This window comes from Bos indicus, chromosome 29 (assembly GCF_029378745.1).
Source record: "Bos indicus isolate NIAB-ARS_2022 breed Sahiwal x Tharparkar chromosome 29, NIAB-ARS_B.indTharparkar_mat_pri_1.0, whole genome shotgun sequence".
Classification (NCBI taxonomy): domain Eukaryota; kingdom Metazoa; phylum Chordata; class Mammalia; order Artiodactyla; family Bovidae; genus Bos; species Bos indicus.
The window spans coordinates 39,031,350-39,047,749 of record NC_091788.1 but is presented as its reverse complement, the minus strand read 5'-3'; the positions used below and the strand labels follow the sequence as shown (position 1 = coordinate 39,047,749).

At 44.3% G+C, this 16,400-nt stretch overlaps 1 pseudogene; it reads left to right on the top strand.

Moving 5' to 3' along the window:
* The first annotated feature begins 5,183 nt into the window (after positions 1-5,183).
* LOC109554228 (pregnancy-associated glycoprotein 1-like) lies at positions 5,184-14,974 on the top strand (annotated as a pseudogene).
* Positions 14,975-16,400: the final 1,426 nt, after the last annotated feature.

Below are 16,400 nucleotides of genomic sequence, written 5' to 3'. Positions count from 1 at the left end.
AATATTTGTTCCAGACTGAGGCTCAGTGCCAATCAGTGGACAAGTGGCTCCGAGGTGGGTGTTGCTGATGATGCGGAGGCTGCCTCTGGTGGGCAGGGGGCTGTAACTGTCTGGTGATGTTCATGGGTCCTGGGCTCAGGATTGAGAGTTGTAAACCAGTTGGCACACAGCCAACTGTGTGGAGTTGGAGGACTCCAACTTTAGAGGACTTTAGAGGCCTTGCCCACTGGAACTTACCATCATTTGGGTTCTGAGGGATGAGATCGGGTAGTTATAAGTCAGAAGTTACCAATGGGGAAGCTTGTAGAATCCTCAGCAGAACCCAAATTAGGCTAACTGTTTATCTCTCCTAAAAAACACTGGGAACAAGATATGCCAGGACTCTTAGACAAATTTTGTAGTATTTTAAATACTATTTAAAGTAGATCATATTTTGGATGACCTGCCATTTGCTCTCTGGCTTGGGATGATACCCACAGTTAGAGTGGAATCCAAGGTTCCTGGGGGAGGCTGTCCCTCTCCCTGTGACTCATTAGCAGTGAGTACAGCTCTATCCCCTCCACATCTGGAGCAGAAATTAAAGCAGGAAGGATACAACCTCCAAGTTTAACAGGAAGACTCAGATAGGTCTGGCCCTCAGGTAGGCACTATTCTTTCCTAGTGGTTCTTCCTTCCCTCCTGGGTCCTGTGCAAGCTGCCTACCTCCTGGTTATTGGGTTGTGAATTCCTCCTCCCTTCTCTTGCAAATATCCATGCAGTCTCACTTGTGGATTCCTCTCTACCCAGGCCCTATCCCTCACCTGCAGATGGCAATAAAGAAGGGAAAACCAAGGAGGCTGCCAAGATCATTCTTTCTAAAAATGTCTGAATTCCTTCTCCTCACAGACCCTCTCCTGAATCATCTAGATCTCCAACTAGATGACTCAGTAGCTTAGCAGGGGAGTGGAGATGAAGTTAGGGTTGGAGGTAAGGTTTTCAGGTATGGGGGGGGTGGTTTTCAGATGGCAAGAGAAGAGTTGGAGTAAGGAGTATGTGGTCCTCCAAACACTCACTCATCAGGGACATGCCTGAATCTTCTATTCTGGTCCCCTTTGGGTATCACAAGACAGAAAGTTCATTCTATAAACTTCTTACTACAAAACAATTTCAAACATAACAAATATAAGAAAGAAGAGGGTCATGAACCCTACATTTCATCATTCAGTATCAATAACTACAAAACTAACCTCTTAGTCCCACAGGTTGTCATAGACCACAGACTGTGCAACATCAAGGTGGTGGACAATTGAGTTCCCGGTGAAGACATTCTTGACTTGCCTCAGGTCTTTCTCGCTATGTTCTCATTTGTTGTGGGGGAAGGGAAGGAGGAAGAGAGAATATAAGAGAGCAAAAGAGGGAGAGGCTAATCCCATCATGAGGGGCCACTATCAAAACCCCATGTCAACTTGTGTACCTCTCAAAGGCCCTACTTCCTAATACCATCACATTGGGAGTCAAGAGTGGACACAATTCAATCCATAGCAGCTATGCAGTTCTGTTTTTAAATCAAGACAGACTGTCATTTTCTTCTCTATTTTACTCCTTATTCATTTTTCCTGAAGTGTTTTAGGGACAAGATGAACACTTCACAAAATATACATAATGAGTGTTTGGGGTAAAATGGTAGGATGTGAAAAAAATGCTCATGTGTTCCCAATAAAATTAACATCTAATATCCAGTCTATGTACAAATTTCCCTGATTCTCAAAAAGCAGTTTTCAGAATTTATTGAAAGAATGTAGTCATATGTTGCACTTGGTTGTTCTCCTTTAAGACTAAATAGCTGTCCCTCTCCCAATTTTAATGTCATTTATTTGTTCAGAAACTGGGCGGAAGCAGAGTGGTTTGTCTTACAGAATGTCCCACTATTGGGTTTAGAGCAAGAGTCCACAACACCAGCACAGTGAGTGGTTTAGTGCAGGAGTCCACAATACCAGCACAGTGGGTCAGGACAAGTACCAGTCCAGTCCTTGGTCTATTAGGAACCAGACCTCCACAGCAGGAGGTGAGCAGCAAGCCAGTGAGTGAGGCTTCATCTGTATTATAGCTGCTCTCCATCACTCTTTCATCACCCCCAGAAGGGACAGTCTAGCTTGTTTTCCTGGAACTGTTTGTAGTTACATAACCTATGCTTAATAGAAACAAAAATAGCATAAATATTGATGATTATTTTCCTTTCTCAGTGCTCAGAATAATGAGTTGGTGCCCTAGCAATCTATCACAGTGACAAATCAGATGTTGCCTATTAACATTTGGACACATTCAGCCAGCTTAAAATTGAAAATTAAAAAACTAAGATCATGGGATCCAGCCCCATCCTTCATTGCAAATAGAAGGAAAAAAGTTGGAAGTAGTGACAGATTTCTTCATCTTAGCCTCTAAAACCACTGTGGATGGTGCCTGCAGCCATGAAATCAGAGGACATTTGCTTCTTGGCAGGAAAGCTATGACAAACATAAACAGTGTGTTGAAAAGCAGAAACATCATTCTGTCCAACAAACTGGTAGATCCTTTTCATTTGGATTCCAAAACTTTCTGTCCAGTTCCCACTGGGCTTCGAAGTGCCCTAGCTTTCTAGTCCTCCACGATTCCCAAGATTATTTTGTGCATTTCCTTAGTCCTGAAATCAGCCATCTCTTTAAGAATCCATGCATCATCTGATGGGAAACATATTTAGAAGCTACTTGTTAGACCTCAGAATTGTCACTGTTATCAAGCTGTCATTGCTTGTAGGCTTTCTGTTGGTCAGAGTAGGAAGTACAGATTTTCCTTAAAAAATAAAATAAATATAATTAGTTGGTACAAACTTATGCTTTCAGTTCAAGATGTAAGACAGCAGGGTTTGAATTAAACTTCTTTATGTTATGTGTGAACCTCTTTTTCTAGCCACTGAAAGGCTTACTTCAGAACATTAGTATTAATTATTGTCTTGCTTTTACCTGTTAACATGCATATGATTCTGTCACAATAACATAAGTTATGAGGAACAATAAGTTGTTGAATATAGTTTTAGGTTTCTTTCCTCTTTTTCTTTTGATTTCCTTTGGTTTTGTTTTGGATGGGCAGTATTTTTGTTTTTCCTTAGAAGATATTCCACTCTGAATGCAGTCATAATTCTGAATTTTAAAGCCACTTAAGTAATGTGTTGTATGGGCAGCTAGTCACCAACTTGATGCAATTAGAATTATCAGTCTCTTTCTTAATTTGTTCAGTTCAATTCAGACCTTTCACTTATGTCTGTCTCTTTGCAATGCCATGGACTGCAGGATGCCAGGCTTCCCTAAGCATCACCAACTCCTGAATCTTACTCAACCTCATGTCCATTGACTTGGTGATGCCATCCAACCATCTCATCCTGTCTTCCCCTTCTCTTCCTGCCTTCAATGTTTCCTACATCAGGGTCTTTTTCAATGAATCAGTTCTTCCCATCAGGTAGGCAAATAATTGGAGCTTCAGCTTCAGCATAGTCCTCCCAGTGAATATTCAGAACTGATTTTTTTTAGGATGGATTGGTTTGATCTCCTTGCAGTCCAAGGGACTCTCAAGAGTCTTCTTTAATGCCATAGTTCAAAAGGCATATATGTGTATCCTTTGTCAATGATGTCATATTCCCCCTGTTGGGATTTAACCATGAGAACTGAATTTAAACATGTAAAAATGAGGATTAAGTCACAGTGCTCCATCTAAACACACCTGGTAACAGGAGAGGCTCCTGTTGTATTCAAGGGACAGGCATGGATAGATCTCAAGCAGCAATAGGCCCTGGGAGTCCTGGATGACTTATTAAACACGATTGTCTTTACTTTGGCTGCCACAGTTGTTTTGTCTTCTTTGATTGGGAAGACATTTCAAAATTATTTTTTTATATGTTTTGTTTGGCAGACAAAATTTTTCATGACATAGACACTATGGGGAAATTATATCAGAAATATATCCACTTATCTTCAGCAGTTAAATTTTGTTGGTTTGTATGTCCCTTGTGATCTTTCTTTATAAATAGAAAGGAAACACACATGTTTAGTATGCATTAAGTCTCTTTGTAAATCAACAGACATGAATTAAATTCTTCTCTGTCCCCACTGCACTCCCAACTCTAGGCAAGAAATAAAAATCTGCAGAGACTGAAGGCTGATTCCAGCACATTGCTGTGGAGATTTCATTCCCACTGTTTTTTGGGAAAAAAATTAGTTGCTAGCATTAAAATCAGTAGATTGTACATAAATATCCAAACTTCCAATTCTCCTGAAAACATGGCCAACTGGCCTGCTTTCCAGCATGGGTGAAGTGAAGGAAAGGCTGCTCCCAGTGGTAAGGCCTGTGTGGCCCAGGGTTCAACATGGCCACCTAGTCCTAGTATCATATCCTCTGCCTCCTGGGGCCATGATTTTGTGATAACTAGACTGCTAGCTCTCTTAAGATAAAGACTACTTTTGTCGTGATCAACTTTGACTTTGAAGCCTTTAACCCAGAGACTAACACATGGTTCTTCCTTGTACATTTTTTGGATGCTATAAAATACATTTTGGATGCATATGACATTTCTTCCAATACTGAAACCATGGAATTGAAGTACTGCTTTGCCCTAAATCTTTGTTTCAGACTGGCATCATAGGTGCCCCTGATGTCTGCCATTAGACCCACTACCTAAAGCCCATTGTGTGTCCCTGGGCTGTCCCTGAAAGTCTTCACTTTGTCATTTGACAACTTATCTTCCTAGCAATCTCCTCTCCAATGAAGACAGCAATGCATATCTCATGAAGTGGCTAGGAAGATGACATGAAAACACGAATGTCGAGCTTGGACCTTAGTGTCCATTTTTATGATGTTCTTAGCAGGTTTTTTCTCTAAGTAGGCAAGGTTCTCCATCTTCTTAGATGTCCGTGTACACAAGTTTGATTTTCCAGCCAAGCTTCAAGGAAGTAATAGATTACAGTTCAATTCTCTGTATTCTGTGAAGGTTCAAAGTCCACTCGCCAAGGACACTGATGAAGGTAAAGATTATATCGAGACTTTTTTGATTTTTTTCAGACCTATTAGTGGCCTAAAACTAGGGCATGTCAGAGCATATATACCTAGCGGCTCCTGGTCACCACTACATGCTAAGAACCAGGACTGCTCTGAATACTTGGAGCCAGGAAAGAAGCATGAAGTGGCTTGTGCTCCTCGACCTGGTGGCCTTCTCAGATTGCAGAGTCATGTAAGTATGGAGACTGTAAGCCACATCATCTTCCTTTCTGTGATTTTTCTTTTCATCTGATTATTCTTCTACTCATCATGTTTAGAACAGAATGGAATATTTCCCCGACAATCTTAAAGTTTAACCCTTACTTATTGATAAGTACCTTGTTATAGGAACTGTGGGACCCAAGGTTCTTGGTGTAGGTTTTCATAGTTGCCCAACTCTGGGGTCCAGTCATGTCATGATCTATTGAAATTGGAAATCCTTGCAATTGTTCGTGCACAGTCAATGCAGATGTAGGTGTGGTCCTGTGGAATAGCACTTTTCTACCTTTTATTTGTCATGTCCTCTTTGTTCCCTCTCTACTTCAGTGTGTATATGTCTATGTCTGCATCTCAGTATCACTATCGTTTATCTCTCCATCCCTTTGGAAGTCTCTGTGTGTTTCTCTCTGTGGTGCTTTCTTTTAACTTCTCTCTTAATTTTCTACATTTCCTGAACTTGCTCCCTATCTCCTGGATTCTTCTTTCAACTCTCTCTTCTCTTTTAACTTGGACAAAGATTGGGAGAGCTACTTATACAGTGTTTTATATCTGACAAGCAGTGTGACCACAGCCAATTCACAAACCTCTTGCATTTCAAATTCCTCCCTTGTAAAATAGGATAGGAATTCCCCTTCTACCTCCATCCCTGAGCTTCTATGAGAAAGATACAGTGGGGTGACAACAGCAATGCTAATGGCTGTCATTGTTGAGACTTCCTATTTATCAGGTACCTTATATCCACCACTTCACTTATCCCCAGGATATCCTATTTGGAGGGTCTGAATCATTACATTCCACCATTTTACCAAAGGGGAGACTGAGACCCCGCATTGTCATATGGCTTACCTAACATTACAGAAGAGAAGCTTTATTCAAACCTATGTCTTTGCCATGGAATATGCATAAAATTCTTATAATAAGATGATTCATAAAAATGATTAGAAAATACACAGTGCCATTACAATGACAGTTATACCTCAACACTGACAGCTAAATGGAGCATCTTCTTTGTTTTCTTTGTCAAATGTTCAGTGAAAGAATACCTCTAAGGCAAGTGAAGATCATGAGAAATACCTTAAGTGAAAAAAAAAAAAAAAAACCACTTTCACTGAACAATTTCCTCAGGGAACATGCTTACAGACTGTCTCAGATTTCTTCTTGTGGCTCAAATATAACTATTCACCCCCTGAGGAACATCATGGATGTGAGGGTTTTGGCAGGATGTTGCTCCACAGCGCCACCTGGTGCTCTAGCTTAACATTGGGGCCCATTTGGAGATGCCTCGTGGGATGTTGGGGCTGGGGCTCCTGCAAGAGGCAGAAACACTGGGCCAAAGGAACCCCACGCAGAGGAGAAGGCACTATCATCCTCAACTCTTGTCTTGGTGACTGGGCCCAGAAATTACCAGGTGGCAGGTAAACATCCATTTCTGTGTCAAAGATGTGTCATTAGTTTGAGGGAGATTGTTCCTTCTGAGCAGAAGGCAATGACGACCCGCTACAGTACTCTTGCCTGGAAATACCCCCAAAACAGAGAGGCCTGGTAGGCTGCAGTCCATGGGGTGGCTAAGAGTTGGACACGACTGAGCGACTTCACTTTCACTTTTCACTTTCCTGAATTGGAGAAGGAAATGGCAACCCACTCTAGTGTTCTTGCCTAGTGAATTCCAGGGATGGTGGAGCCTGATGGGCTGCTGTCTATGGCGTTGCACAGAATCAGACACGACTGAAGCAACTTAGCAGCAGCAGCAGCAGCTCCTTCTGAACTAAGGGAGTCAACTAATTATAGATGAAGAGTGAACCATCTCTGATCAGTAGGTAGAACCAACTGCAAAGCAATTGTGAATAACCAGGCAGAGGAATTCAGTTTGGACAGACGCAAGAACCACAGCAGTAAAAAGTTAATGAACCCGTATTCTGTGTAAGGCCATCAGAATCTAACACAGTGGTTACTGTTTTTAGATTAGAAAAAGGGCTTATTTTGTTTCAAGAATGCTCATGTCAGCCTGAGAGATAGGCAAAGTGTAAATACATGTCAAATGAAAGGGTCACTTGTGTGGTGTTCATTGAATGTGGTCTGAGTTTAGAGGGAGTGGCTGAGGTTGATCAAGAAAGGCCTCCTGGAGAAGGGGGTGCTAAGGCTGGGTTTGAAGAGACTACAGAGTTTCTCAAATGAAGGCACCAGGACTTCCCTGGGTGTCCAATGTTCCTGGAGGCCCAGTGATTATGCCTCTGCACTTACAATGCAGGAGGTACCACTTCAACACCTGGTCATAGAATCAATATCCTGCGTACAATGTAGCACAGGAAAAAAAATATCAAATGCAAGCACCTCTGTGATCAAAGGCTGTGAGCCTCAGAGTGGTTGGAAAGTGATCTCAAGAGATATATGACACCCATAGGGACATATCAGTGTGGGAAGAGAGGGTAGCCAGTTCTGCACCAACCCACTCCCTCTTTCTCCCTGCAGATGCTCTAAGTAGGTAACATCACCACTGGAACACCCCCTCAGGAATTCCAGGTTATCTTTGACACAGGCTCATCTGACTTGTGGGTGCCCTCCCTCTTTTGCCCCAGTCCAGCCTGTTATGAGAATAGACACCCTCTACCCAGACCATCCTTCACTTGCCCTGCCGCCCTGTTTCCACCCTTGGCACATGATGACACTCGTGTCTGCAGCTAGACAAGTTAGGTTCAGTCATTACAAGTCTTCCACCTTTTGGCCTACCCAAAAGACCTTCAGGATCGCCTATGGATCTGGGACCATGAAGGGATTTCTTGTTTATGACACCGTTCCAGTAACATGTAAAGAGAAGCTGAGTCAGGACTGGCGATGGAGTGACCCCTTCTTGTAAAATGGATGCAGGACCATCTGGAAGGACTCTTCCTAGCCTAAATCCCATAGACATTGCCCATCTTACCCACAGTATCCTGTCCCTGGGGAGGCAGTGCCGTGGTGACACATGAGCAAACGGATTAGCTAACCCAGCTAGTGGCTTGAGGTGTGAACTTGCAGCTACTCTGCCCATGAGCAGATCAAGGTTCATTTTGCTGGGAGTGAGAAGAGGGGAAAAAATCATCCACTTTTATATTCACAGACTGTTCCAAGCACTTTCAGGTAATAATTGGTTTAATCCTGCATCTACCCCACACAGCAGGTGGTTAGCTCATGAGACATATGAAGAAACTGAGGTGCAGACAGCAAGGGTTGCTTGTGTCACACATGTGGTAAACAGTGGAGCTGGGTTGACTTTTTATGACTGAAGTTGCTATAGGGTGTTAGGGACAGGACAAAACTGATCTGGGGACACTGGGGGCAGTCAAGGGCTTCAGGTATCCATAGTGGGAAACTGGAGGCCAGAGAAATTAAAGGGCCTGATAAATGAGTTCTCACTCTACAGTGGCTTTGAGAGTCTAATAAAATGTATGGCTTGCCTCCCCAAAGTGCTTGTGTAGTTCCCCTCTCTCTCTTTCTCTCTCATACACACTCACACAAATACACACATATCCCCAAAAGTGAATTTCCCAGACTGTATTTTCATATATCCCTGCAAGCAAGATTGTGATTTGGCTTCTGTCTTCCTGGACAGAGGCAGAATCCACAGTACCTTACAGAGAATTCAGTCCATTCCTGTCATTAGGTCATAGTGATTCCAGAGAAGACGACCTTGCTCTCGACTCATTTTGTCCACAAGGGGGCACGCACAATGGGTCCTGGCCTGACTCTTGGTTGCCCCACCTGGACAGAAGCCACAAGGCCAGTTTGACGCACTCAGGTGGTGTTTTTCAGAAGGGCAGATGTTTTAAAATTCACAGCTTCCCACAAATGGAACCCAAATTTCCCTCCCAGGTTGGTCTAACCGTCTGAGGTCCACCAAAGACACAGCCCAGCCTCATTTCTTCTCTGCGGATTTAATGGCAATAAAACCCCAGCCCAGTCCTAGTCCCACTTCATGTATCTGTTAAGTGGGAACATTCTTCTCTCCCACAGATTGGGGACCTTGTAAGTACTGACCAGCTGTTCAGTCTAAGTGTTGTGGAATACGGGTGTGAGGGTGCACCTTTTGATGGCATCTTGGGCTTGAACTACCCCAACATATCCCTCTTTGGAGCTATCCCCATCTTTGCCAACCTGAAGAATCAAGGTGCCATTTCTGAGCCTGTTTTTGCCTTCTACTTGAGCAAGTAAGTCTGAGATGGACAATCCCTTTCTCCAAATTAGCTGTAAGATGCTTTTAGTTGCATGAAAATTATAGAACACTTGATAAAGAAGAATCCTGAGAGATAATCTAAGCCAGGATAAATATAGCCCCAGGCTTGTACCTGCCTTCAACCCTGGCTTGTATAAATAACCTTTTATTGGAACACAACCCTGTTCCTGGGCTCAAAACCAGTAATTTGATCTAGGGGGGTGAGTGAGGAGGAAGACTAATGGAAGGCAACAGGAAACAAATTGGAGGAAAAAGCAATATGATTTACTTATGAATTTGATCAGGAAGGAAGGAGAAGGATGGTGGATATCTTTCCTTCCTCATTAGCATTCCACTGGGAGCCCAGGACCAGCTACCAAATTTGCAGGAGCCAGTGAAACATGAATGTGTGGGACACAAAACAGACATGTGGGACCTCTTGTTCAATAAATATTAGGCATTTAAAGACAGGGAGAACAAAGGTGGGGTCCCTTCTGAGTTGAGGCCCTTTGGACAGTAGAGGTCACAGGTCAATGGTGCCAACTCTGGGTGACCTGAACCCATACCCTTAGAACTCCCATGCTTTAATTTTCCTGAAAAATGACAAGCTAGACAAGGAGAAAGCCATTATGCTTCAGCATCATGTCCTCTGAGTGTGTCTGAGCACTCAGGTTGCAGAAGGTAGGGCATCTTCAGAAGATAGAGTGGGTGGCACCCAGCCAGGTGACTCAGATTCTAACCTCCTCTGTGTCACTCATTAGCCAGTAATAGACCTCAGTCTGGATCTCAATCGCTCCGAGACTCGATTTCTGCATCTGTATGTGGGGACCTTATTAGGGCCTGGATGGGTGGACCAGCACAGCTCTCAGACAGTGCTGTTGTTACTGTCCTCCAAGGATCCCCCCCTCTCTTCTCCCTACACGTGCAGGGTGAAAGGTAGTGTGGTGATGTTTGGTGGGGTGGATAAATCCTACTGCCAGGGAGCACTCAACTGGGTACCATTAATCCACGCCAGAGACTGGAGTTACACATGGCCAGGTAAGCCTCTCCCTCTGAGGGTCAGCCCAAATAATGCTCCAGCTACTGTACATGGACACAGGCAGACACACACAAATACATTCTCAAACACACAGTCAAACAGACATATACACCACCCACAATGACACAGACAGACACACAGACACTTGGAAACACACAAGCAGATACATATAAACCTACACAAAGATACATAAAAACATGCATATCTAGTCAGAGACACACAAGCACTCACAGAGACACATATAAACACACATACAAACACATATACAAACAAACACACAAGCAGATAGATATACAAACAACCAATGTGTTCATAATCCCCAGGCGTTCTGACCAGGGCTCTGACCAGGGTCCTAAAACGGTCCAGAGAGGTCTGTGTAGCTGGAAGAGGATTGCACCCACTGCCCTGTAAAGCATGGAGCATGGTTAGAGGACTCTACAGTGTGGTGAACAGAGGACCAGGGAGAATTTCTCCAGCCTGAACAGAGGTATAAGATGACCAACTGTCCGGGGCTACCTGAGACATAGGAAGTTCTCAGTACAGATAAATGTCAGTTTAAAAACAAGGAAAATCCTTAGCAAATGGGGAGAACTGGTCTCCTAAGGGAGCAATTACTGAGCAGTGTAGAGAGATTTGCTGGAGTCTTAAGATGTGAAAGCAACTAATAAAAAAGACACCCTATGTTCATGGGCACACAGTGGGGCAGAGGCTATAACAGAGAATCAGGAAGCTGGGATCCAGGAATGACCCGAGGATAAGAGGCATAATTGATAGGATTCTGTGTGATACCCTCAGACAAAAGCTGACCTGTCCTTTGGAGTTTCTGTGGGCTAGTCATGTATTTCCTGGCCAGGGTCTCAGCATCTGAGCTGGTTGTAGGAGCAGTGCTGGCAGACACCCTCTCCCAGAGGAGCCTGTCTATCCCACCACTGTGAGAATCTGCTCCCCTCGCAAACCTCCATCTTCAGTTTGCAACTGACCCGTTATTTGTTCCCCACACAATACAGCTCTCTGGATGTTTTTCATTCATTATTCACACTGTCTTCATTCACTCACTGAACAGAGAAGCCTTGGGCATACACGGTGTGCCAGGCACTTTAAGGAGGTAATGAGAATAAAACTCGCCCTCCCATCTAAGAAGGCAGATGAACAGGAAATGAGACACACATACAGTAAATTGTGACTTTGGTACATGCTAGACATGAGGAAGTATCTACAAAGAGACTGTCAAGAAAGGAGACTGATAAACACCAGGGGAAAGACTTCCCTGAAACCATGACAATTAAGCTGGAATCTGGAAGATAAGAAGAAATTTGCTAGTTAAAGGGGAGGGGGCTCCTCTAGGAAGGAAGACCAGCTTGTGTCAAGGTGCAAAAGAGCCTGGTGTATTCAAGTACTGCATTTGAGAATGTCAAGGAAGATGTCATGTTGAGAGTAAAGGAAAAGAGGGCAAGAAACAAAGGGCTATTTAGAAGACAGACGGGAAGGGGGCATCTCTGGGGAAACTCAGAATGACCTTGATGCCTGCTTAGTCACACTGTGTCTCAGCATCTCCGTGAAAAGAAAGGTTATTGCTTGTTCTGGCTGCTGTTAGCCCTTTGTGGATACTGGGACATCACTGATCCTTGGCCCAAGAAGACTGGTCAATAACATCCAGAAACTCATCGGTGCCATGCCAAGGGGTTCCGAGGTGAAGGGTCATGTCCCAGGGTCACTCCCAGTCTCCACACACAAGAAGGATCTCCAGGGCCAACCTCTCTCCCTCTCTCTCTAATAGCACTACGTTGCATGTTTTGTGGTCAGTACCCTGCCCTCTATTATCTTCACCATCAACGGCATCAACTACCCAGTCCCAGCTCAAGCCTACATTGTCAATTTGAGGGGAGAACCCTGAAAGGTGGTTCTCAAATAGGATCTTGCAGGAATCCTTGTGCTGCTGCTGGGAGGAGGGCGCCCTTTGCAGGTCATTTCACACTATTATAGATGCTGCTGAGCCCAGGGGCTGCCAGAGCCTCCCACAAGATGAACCGTTTAAGAATAAAGGGCAGTCTGTGACACTGATCATCCTGAAATAAATGTGGAGACACCACGCCATGCTCACATAGTGGGAGTCACAAGGAGAGGGGAACACTCAGGTCCTCAATGTTCAAAAAGCTTCAGTTCAATCTGAATTCTCAGAAGGATGAACACAGAAAGTCAGCTCCAGCGATCCTTGAAATAAGTCATGTGACAAGGAGAATGACTGGGGACACTCCCAGTGTGCCCTTTCACCATAGGGATTAACAGTCTCCCTTTCCTTCTCGCAGTTTTCCTGGTTTGGATGATAAATTACATGGTCACCCTAGTTCTCGGATGCATCTTCCCCTTACTCTGGCCGGGTGCCCCCTTTGTGAGTTGGGATACCCGACCCCTCTGTGGGGAGGCTGGATGTTAATGTGAATAAAGGGTGCAAGGTGACTGCTCAGCCCCAGCACAGGGTGGAGGCTTCATGTCAGCTCCCTGTGGGAGTTCAGACCTGGCTGATGGGCTGAAAGAAGGCTTTGAGGAAGAGAGGGAATTTCAGGAATTCTAAAACTGTAAACTCATGGAGCCATGTGGAGGGTTGCTTGGTTCTAGGAAAAACTGCACTGGATTCCATGCAAATGGCATCCCAAGGTGCTCTGTATTGGGGCACTGGGGACTTACTTGGGATGATGAGGGCTACAGACAGATGGCGGGGATGGGGAACCAGAGTACATTACCCACCCAAGCCTGGAGTGGCCAAAGAGGGTGAGTGCAGGCCGAAGGAGGCTTCCCAGAGTTCCTGAGTTAAGTTTTCAAGAACGTACTGTGGTCACACTGCTCTATTTAAGATGGATAACCAACAACGAGTTACTATGTAGCACTGGGAATTCTGCTTAATTATATGACAACCTGGATGGGAGGGGTATGTTTGGGACCAGGATACATGGATATATATGGTTGAGTCCATTTACTGTCCACCTGAAACTAAGAATTTTGTTAATCAGCTATGTTCCAATACAAAATAAAGTTTTTAAATAAAGTATGGATTGTGGGGACACAGGAGGAGAACCAGCATTCTCTGCAGAGAAAACAAAGAGCAGGAGTCAGAAGGAAAGAAACAGGGAGAGAGGAGAACTATGGACACTGTTTTTCTTTTGTAAAAATTTTATTCAGTTCAGTTCAGTTCAGTCACTCAGTCATGTCCGACTCTTGCAACCCCATGAATTGCAGCATGCCAGGCCTCCTTGTCCATTAGCATCTCCAGGAGTTCACTTAAACTCATGTCCATCAAGTTGGTGATGCCATCCAGGCATCTCATCCTCTGTCATCCCCTCTTCCTCCTGCCCCCAATCCCTCCCAGGATCAGAGTCTTTTCCAATGAGTCAACTCTTCACATGCAGTGGCCAAAGTAGTGGAGTTTCAGCTTTAGCATCAGTCCTTCCAGAGAACACCCAGGGCTGATGTCCTTTAGAATAGACTGGTTGGATCTCCTTGCAGTCCAAGGGACTCTCAAGAGTCTTCTTCAACACCACAGTTCAAAAGCATCAATACTTCGGTGCTCAGCTTTCTTCACAGTCTAACTCTTACATTCATACGTGGCCAGTGGAAAAACCATAGCCTTGACTAGACGGACCTTTGTTGGCAAAATAATGTCTCTGCTTTTGAATATGCTATCTAGGTTGGTCATAACTTTCCTTCCTAGGAGTAAGTGTCTTTTAGTTTCAAGCCTGAAGTCACCATCTGCAGTGATTTTGGAGCCTGAAAAAATAAAGTCTGATACTGTTTCCCCATCTATTTCCCATGAGGTGATGGGACCAGATGCCATGATCTTCGTTTTTTGAATGTTGAGCTTTAAGCCAACATTTTCACTCTCCTCTTTCACTTTCATCAAGAGGCTTTTTAGTTTCTCTTCACTTTCTGCCATTGAAGTGTGGCTAATCTTCAGTGTTGCATTAAGTTCTGCTGCACAGCAATGTGACTCAGTTATACACATACAGAAATACATATTCTTTTTCTTATTATTTTTCATGTGATTTATGACTGGATATTTAATATATTTCCTTATTCTCGACAGTAGGACTTTGTTCTTTATCATTCCTCTGTATCCCCAACTCCCAGTCCTCCCCTCCGACACACCCTTCCTCATGGGAACCTCACGTCTTGGCCCTTTTTGGTTGTGGATAAAACTCTCATATCCCCTGCTAATGCGAAAATCCCTTGATACTTATCAAAAGAGGGACATAAAACCAAGAATTGTGCTGGGTCTGGATATTTGTGGAAGTCGCAGGTAAGGGCTCAGGCTGACTGGTGTGTGTCTCTGACTCCTCCAGGATTCTAGAGGCCACTGCTATACCACCATTAAAGAGAACACAGAGAGGACATCTAGAGAGACCTGGATCCTGGGTGACATCTTCCTGAAGTTGTATTTCTCAGTCTTTGATCAAGGAAATGACAGGATTGACCTGGCACAGGCAGTATAAATGCTTGGAGTCATTCAGGAATCAGTAAGGCCACTCCGAGCAAGCACTAAATCACACTTAGGGTACTCCTGGCCAGGATGCTGGTGAACTGTATTTGGTGGTCTGCACACCCTATTCTCATTAAAGAATAAAAAGGGTTTCATTCATAAGGGTGCTGAAACAAACAGGTGCCTCTGTTTGTGTCTGGGAGGTGTACAATGATGCGGAAGGATAGAGAACAAAATCTGAATCACAGTTGAGAGGAACCCACCTCCAACTGGATTCAATAAAAAGGGAGACTCATTGAAATGATTCTGAGAATCCAGGACACAAGAATCAGAGCAAATGCAAAGGTCTATGTGACTGGACCCAAGAAATCAGAAGTCATCAGTTCTCTATTTCACACCCTCACTCTTTCCCTTCCTTCTTCTCTGATGGTCTTAGCCTGACAACTTTCTTCCTGGCTTCTACACCTACTGAGGGAGTCCAAGCCACCTGCCCTAGGGTTTTATATCCTGAAGGCATCTCCAATAAGGAAAGAAAAGATTGAAGACATCAGAGTTCGAGGGTGTTCTCTGAACGACCCACCTCAGATCACATGTACAGTCCTAGATTAGCCATCCTGGCAGGGCCATCAGGTCCTTTGTTTGACTTTACATTTTGTATGGCTCTGACCCAGCAGCACACATGATTTTCAATTTCCTCCAGAACTACATAACTGAATCTGGGGAGAGGCAGCCCCAAAGAAAGAAACTGGGAGATAGTCTAGGCCATGGAAGTTTGTGATGACCCACCAACTCCACCACCTCCTCATTCAGAGGAATTATAAGGGATAATGAAATAGACTCTCTTCATCCCATCTCAGATGAACTTATCCCTGGGCTTCTCCTCCAGGGGATTTTGGGTGAGGTACTTCATGGAGAGCTGGTTCCCTTTTGTCCCACAACCATTCACCAGGTCTCTGTCACATATGCCTGCTCTGTCATTTCCAGTCCTACTTGGTAAGCCGTGACCCCAGTGGATCCCTGAGCCATCCCCCTCCTCCAGGGCCCAGAATGCCCCTTCCTTAGCCTCCAGTGCTGCTGGGGAGAATGCAACCATGTTATCGGGAGACCCAGGGTACACAGAGCCTTCAGCATTTCTGAGCTTCTCCATGGGTGAGGCTACAAACTGTTTGCTTGGAGCTGCCATGGTTAGGTACTTTTGCAGTGGAAGCATCCTTTCTGTCCACCTGGAGGCCCTCAGTTGATGCCTCAGCTGAGACAGCAGGGGTCAGAGGTTGATTTCCTTTCAGATTGACTGGTTTGATCTCCTTGCTGTATAAGGGACTCTCAAGAATCTTCTCAAGTACCACAGTTCAAAAGCTCAATTCTTTGATATTCACCATTCCTTATGGTCCAGATCGCATATCTGTACCTTATTACTGGAAAAACCTAAGCTTTCACAC